Here is a 6,148-nt window from a genome sequence, read left to right as displayed (position 1 = left end):
GCGACTAATAAAATTTTGACCTCTTTTACAAAAAAAGTGGGTTGTCTAGATATGCAACTAGATGAACAATATATATGACAATCTTAAGAAGTAACAAGTGCAAGAAAGAGTAAAACACAAGATATAAACTTGCATAACCGAAATAATCACAAGTGGAGTCGTGGAGACTGGGATGTGTTTTCGAAGTTCCCTGCTTTGAAGAGGTACGTAAATAATAGATGGTGTGCTTTTGTTTGTGCTCCACATGGTGGCAATTTTAAATTCATATGTTTGTCTCTTCATTTATATAGAAAAAATAGCATGTAAATTTTTAATCCACATTTCTTGCCATCATGGTACAGATGCAAAATTGCCATGAACTTTTTCTTTTTTGCCATCAAAAATTACACAAACAATAATTCCCCCAACAACAACAATTACCGCAACAACAATTGCGCCAACAACAAAAGTTCCCCCAACTGCAACAATTCCCCAAGCAACCACAACAACAATTTCCCATACCATACCCACCCCAACAACCATTCCCCCAGCAACAACAACCTTCCCCACACCAACAACCAACTGGGAGCGATGTTATAAGTATCAGTGGCCGATGAAATGAAGAGATGTAATACTAGACGGGTGAATCATCGTTGTTAGTCAATTGAGCATTTAATGTAACAATGATAAATAAAGTGATGTGCACCATCATGTGTAACCCCGACCTATACTAGTTCAAACATGGGGTAAAAGACAAATAAGTTCTTTTCTAAAGCACATTGCTGGCAATTGTTACATTCATGCCATATTTCGATTTTCATCCCTAACTACAATCTCAATGTTATGCGCTATCTACTTATTTATGAAGTGTAGTATTATGAACATAACATATTAACGTGTGTGAAACTTGGTTCAAATTGATGTACTATTAACTCGGGAGTAAGGATTAATGACAATTTAATATTTCAATGGAGAGCCACATGAGTTGTGCAACCTTCTTATCTGACATGGATCTACATCAAACTAGGTGTTAATGTTCTCCACAAACTCCATGTCAGATTTCATTGTTCATTTATAGTGAGAATAATTGATTACTTATGCACTTTTCGCCTTTGATGTTCCACTCACAAAATAAGTTTAACTACCAACTATCTCCAAAAACAATCTTAGCGGGACAAAAAGTATCCTCTGACAAATCACGACCCATCAAACAAGGTTCAAATTTGAAGGAAAATGACCCCTTCAACTTGAGTCAAACAAATAATTTGCATACAATCAACCGAAATCATTATGGGCTTCTTCAGCCCTCCACTCGATACACACCTACGCAGGGAGTCCACCATTGCCGCTACCGAACAACATTTTTGGAGGCGCACATTATCACCCATAAACACAAAATAAATCAAAACGCAATACAAGCCTAAAAGCGGTCAGTTCCTAGGGCCAGAAAAAGCTTGTTGACCTGCAATTGCACATGGTTTATTTTTCACCTATTTAAGTATGAGTATAAATCCCACAGGGAATACATGAATTGGACTTTGTCCCTAAGAGACACTTATGGTAATGTGCCTGCATATTAGTTTTTGACACAAAGCAAAGTGAACGCCAAAGATTATAATGACTTCTGAGTTTAGTGCGAACAAAAGTAAATAATGCAAAAGAATTAAAACAGCGCAGCGGAACGAATAAAGCAGGGAAACCGGTGGAGGATTGAAGCATTCTCAAGGACTCCATAATTCCCATTGCAGTGTGTCTAAGGTAACATATGCCACTTCATAATTCTAAGCTAGATACTTGAGTCACTCTTGACATTTGTTATTGGGCGTATCCGGGTACAAAATACGTTCTACTCGAGGTGTACTCCGTACCACGAAGGCCACCACAGAAGCTTCCCCACTCTAGTTCTCACTGCGGTAATTAAGGGTTTCCCCGTGGAAGCGGCCTTATCAAGGGTTCTCCGTTATGCCCCTATCAGTTGCAAAGGCGAGGTAAAGAGTCTTTTACACTCACCTTGAATTACCTCAACATCCTAACCTTTACAACCATGGTAATATGCCTCGTGGCCTTGCGACAGAAATGGTGAGTGGGGCACCTTCACAAAATTCATGAAGGCTATTGAAAAAAACATTCAACAGAGAATATCACATCCTTATTAACATTTCAGCCTCCTATACATACCATGGTTCATCCAAATCCCTGAGAACTGAGGAAACTACTCACACGTTGAGACATGGATGAAACATCGGATAATACATGTATGGATCGTACGAATAGTGGAAATAGTGGTGGTAAACATGGTTTAAACACACGGATAATACATGTATGGATCCACAAGGTTTCGGTATTACAATGGGAAGGAGATGGATGATGCTGACGTCCCCTTGCACGAGCTGGTGGTGATAGTGATCTCCTCCTTTCCTTAAATCTGCAAGCACATTTAAAACAACATCTTGGAGAGAACAGGAAAAAAGAATTGTGCAGACGCGGTAAAAGCTAGCAAATTTTACTGTGTAGGCGGGCTTGTGATGGCTGTGGCAGTGTGGATCTGACTACCGAGTTGTGACAAGTTGTGTGGGGCGATGGTGGAGGTCCTCCCTCTTCTGAGCGTGATATCTGGCGACGGTGGGTTTCGACAGTCCCTCTCACGGGTGTGGAGGCGGGTCAAGGGGCGGTGAGTGTTGGCCGTGGTTTAGGCTGGCACTGGCGGATCTGGGCAGGGGGATTCAATGGAGAGGCGGGGCTGGCATTGGTGCGACTTCTCAGCGACTGGAGTTGCCGGCTGTTCGGAGCGCCCCCGCCCCTCTTGATGGGGTGGCGCCCCCCTCGTGCATATGTCGGCAGCGGGTCGGTGATGCAGACTAGCCGCCGGGCAAGGAGTTTGACATGGTCGTCCTTGTCGGGGTTAGTTGCTCCCCACACAAGTTTTAGTGCTTAGTCGCCTAGGATTAGGGTTTTTTGACTCTGGGTCGTTGTCGGTCAAGCCAAGGTGAATGCTTGCAGCTCTGTTGGGGGAGGCACCTCCACACATTGTAGTGTCGGTGATGATTGGTAGATGTGGTGGTCAGGGCTATGATATGCCGGCTGGTGGACCAGTGCCTCAGTTCACAGACTTGGCATCTACGCTGGTCTCGACGATGGTCGTCGGCAGTCACCTAGCGAGGTGACTGATGCCGGGCTTTACTTGCTGCGATTTGTGCATTGTGAAGCGAGCGGGTCTAGGTGGTGCTCGGTGGTGATGGTTGTGTTAGCATTGCATTCGTGCGCGGATCAGTGCCGGTGATCGCAAACATGGCGTGGTGCGAGCTCGCCTGGCCAAGGGCTCGGTGCTGGCTCACCGGCGGTCCCCCTACTCCACCGACCATTGGCTGGGGATGCAGGTGTGGGTGCGTCCTATGGTGGAGGTGCCCAACCAAACTCTTGGACTGAGTCTGGGCTAGGAGTAGATGGAGTGTCGTCGCTCTTCCTACCATGGTTGGCTACGTTGTCATGTGAGCGGCGTATGGTATTTCGCAACAAGGATGCCGGGTTGGCGGCCCCTGATGGCGGGCCGCATGATTGCTCTTTGGCAGCCATTATTTCGTTGGTGGTGGCTCCCCTCCTGGGTTGTGGGGGCAACGGGAGGTGTTGCGGTTAGTAGCTCAGACGTGCCCTCTCTCTCGGAGGGGCAGCGTCCTGATCAAGATCTGGGGATCTAACATCAACGCGCTAGTCCTGAGGACCTCGTGGTGGCACAGGTGAGTTGTCGAGCAAAAGCTCCGTGCCTTGGCGTCGCCGCTGACGACACTCATGGGTGCCACACTCTTCTTGAAGACGTCGTTGTGGTTCTTCTCTCCGTGTCAGGGCTCCGGGTGTAGAACTTTGTCTGGTGTGGACTCAGCAGGGGCGACGCTGTGCGGAGTTCTCCCACTTGGGGCCGTTGTCGTGGAGCTTAGGTGTGCTAGGTCGTAGCGTGAGGATGTTTTGTTCTTCCGGTGCTTGTTGCTGGTAGCGTAGAAGCGTGCGTTTTGCATGTGCCGGACAACTCAGGACCGACTTTGTAAGGTCTACGTGACCATATTGTATCGTTTGGCCGTGTGCATCTTTGGATGTTGCTTTGTTTATAAAGCGGGGCAAAAGCCTATTTCGAGAACAACGAAAACAACAGCAACAACAAACAAATCAACAACTTCAGAATAGTTTATCTTTTAAAATTTCACTTGCTTAATAAACTACATGCATAGGACTTTCTACAGTGTTTTAGAGAAGGACAACTACGATTTGCTAGCTAGCTAGTTAGGTATTTCAACACAACATCAACAGGAAGGAGGAGAAGAACTGTTAACAGCCAGGCAGGCAGGTGGAGAGTGGATGTGTGAGAGTGAGGTCTCTCTGGCTTTTTCCTGTATGGTACCCCTACTTCCTTCGCTGACAAAGACCTGTTCTGAATCTGTAATACTGATTCACAGTAATGATGGTGGATCGACTATATCTTGACTAATCCATGTACAACGAAAATTACTACGTACATGATTAAAAATCCAAGGGTCAAATCCTGATCAATCGATCCGGCAAATTCTGCACGAATCTAGCATGACATCATGTGTGATTAACAAGAGTTTCAATTATAATTAGCCTCCGAGAAGCAACATGGAGGAGGATGTAGTCGTGTTTTTGGCCTTGTTAGAAACTTCGCTTTCCATCAATCTGAAAACAAGTGGTAGAGGGCAAAAAAATTAAAAAAAACATGTGTAGAGGATACCGCAACACATAAAGCCACACACACAAAAACAGCAGTATGCTAGCTGGTCCATGACATTGACAAATCAATTGATTTGCTGCAACCATATGTATGAATAATATCGCCAAGGATAAGAGAAGGAAAAAATATAAATATACCGATAGGCTCTTCTTTTGTTCATGGATGCATGTTGCATGAGCCAAGTGTATTGGCAGTATGGCTTGTGTTTGCTGCATGATGGCGGCAGGTTCCCATTCAGTTAGGCATGCTAAGTCCTAAATTCATTTATTCACGTATCAGGTAGAAGTAGAACAAATTTCATTTCTTTTCTGTAGGTTCCTTGCTTAAAAGAAAATAGAAAAAAATACACTTCTATAATTACCAGAAAAAATCAACTGTATGTCGCTCAGCCTTCCCTTTTTGTTCCGTATCAGTATCAACAATCATAGTACTAATAGCTTTCTATACTGGCGGTAGTAAATTCAATAAAAGAAACCTGGAGACTATCTGAACAATTTGAAACAATATATACAAATTGAGATCAACTAACGACAAAAATCCAAAAGAAATGTTCATGTCTACGTGGAGTGAATCGATCAAGCCGTGCAAAGCCCTAACAATTCGTTTTGTATTAATAACTCATATGACAATACAACCGCTCCATATGAAAATGTAATATGATGATTCATGAATGCTTATCCATCTTATAAATATATTGTGCAAAAAATATCGAGTTAGTTCAGAGAAAACGCTGTCTAGAACAATCTTCACATTAATAGTGTGATCTATCTCAACGACTCACACAAGATTACATAGTTTGTTCCCTTAAGTATGCCAATCTGGATACGCCTAACAATATGTAGAACATGACAAACTAAATCAGAACAAGGGACAAAATCTAGATCAATGTTTGAAGTGTAAAGTGAATACGATGAGTCATTTGTCGTTATCAAGCATTCCATACACCTAGATGATATGTGCAAGAACAATCAACTATGACGAATAATCCAAAATCACGATAGTAAGTAGTACCATAAAACACGACATACCAAATTATTGTAAATGATAAGCTTAAGAGCACTTTTTCAAGAAGCACGTGTAAAGATTACAAACTTAGTTCCCTTAAGTTATGCCAATCTGGATACACCTAACAACATGTAGAACATCACAAACTAAATCGGAAAGACGGACAAAATCTAGATCAATGTTTGAAGTGTAAAGTGAATACGATGAGTCATTCATCGTGATCAAGCATTCGATACAGCCAGATGATATGTGCAAGAACAATCAACTATGATGAACAATCCAAAATCATGCTAGGAAGTAGTGCCACCAAACACAACATATCAAATTATTAGGTCGATAATCGTAAGTGCACTTTTTCAAGAAAAGAGTGGGAAGATGAAAACAAAATATGTCATGCCTGCTATAAATACGACTACACCATGTGGG

The sequence above is a fragment of the Triticum aestivum genome, chromosome 1D, assembly GCF_018294505.1.
Source record: "Triticum aestivum cultivar Chinese Spring chromosome 1D, IWGSC CS RefSeq v2.1, whole genome shotgun sequence".
Taxonomy (NCBI): domain Eukaryota; kingdom Viridiplantae; phylum Streptophyta; class Magnoliopsida; order Poales; family Poaceae; genus Triticum; species Triticum aestivum.
The sequence above is the reverse complement of the archived record's forward strand: the minus strand, read 5'-3'. Positions refer to the sequence as shown.